The sequence below is a fragment of the Gavialis gangeticus genome, unplaced genomic scaffold (genome assembly GCF_001723915.1).
Source record: "Gavialis gangeticus isolate Ggan-Ray unplaced genomic scaffold, GavGan_comp1, whole genome shotgun sequence".
NCBI lineage: Eukaryota > Metazoa > Chordata > Crocodylia > Gavialidae > Gavialis > Gavialis gangeticus.
The window spans coordinates 62478846-62479516 of record NW_017728994.1 but is presented as its reverse complement, the minus strand read 5'-3'; the positions used below and the strand labels follow the sequence as shown (position 1 = coordinate 62479516).

At 52.3% G+C, this 671-nt stretch overlaps 1 protein-coding gene across 4 annotated transcripts in view; it reads left to right on the top strand.

Moving 5' to 3' along the window:
- TIAL1 (TIA1 cytotoxic granule associated RNA binding protein like 1) overlaps positions 1-671 on the top strand; it is a 35704-nt gene that overhangs the window by 30008 nt on the left and 5025 nt on the right. The gene's annotated exons all lie outside the window — the stretch shown is intronic.

Here is a 671-nt window from a genome sequence, read left to right as displayed (position 1 = left end):
CCTGCCTCTCCCTGGGTGCTGGGAGCCACGGGAGAAGCCTCCATGGCTGCCCTGCCCGGCCCCATCCCCCGCCTGATCCCAGCATAGTCCTGGCACTTAAAATAAAATAAAATATTGCCCCACATTCGCTGGCTGTAGCAGGGGTTGTGCGGGCTCTGGGGCATCCTGGCAGAGCCCCTGCCCCTGATGACCCCCCCGACCAGTCCCAGCAGTCCAGGAATAAAAAACAAAACCCAAAAAACCTCACTGCACTTGCTGGCAGTGGGGACTCTGGGGCCACATGGCAGAACCCCCCCACACAGTTGTCACTCCCCAGTCCCCCTACCCACCCCCAACATGCCAGCAGCTCCAGAGGGTCCTGTGGCTGGGACCAACAATCAGCTGACTGTAGGTCTGAACTGGGACTGGGACTACACTGGAGCCAGTTCAAGACTGGTGCAGTGCAGGGGCTGGAACTGACAATCAGCAAGCTGTGCATGTTAGAGATCATTATAAACATTATCATGCAACTGCAATTGTAAACATTACCATGCAATTAGAACATATTCTAATTTTAACACTGCAAAGACTTAACATGTGCTAAAGGGTCACATGATACAAGGCCCTTAGTATTGTCCACATATTTCATGAGGACACATCCTAGTTCCATTACCAAGGCAGCTGATAAAAAT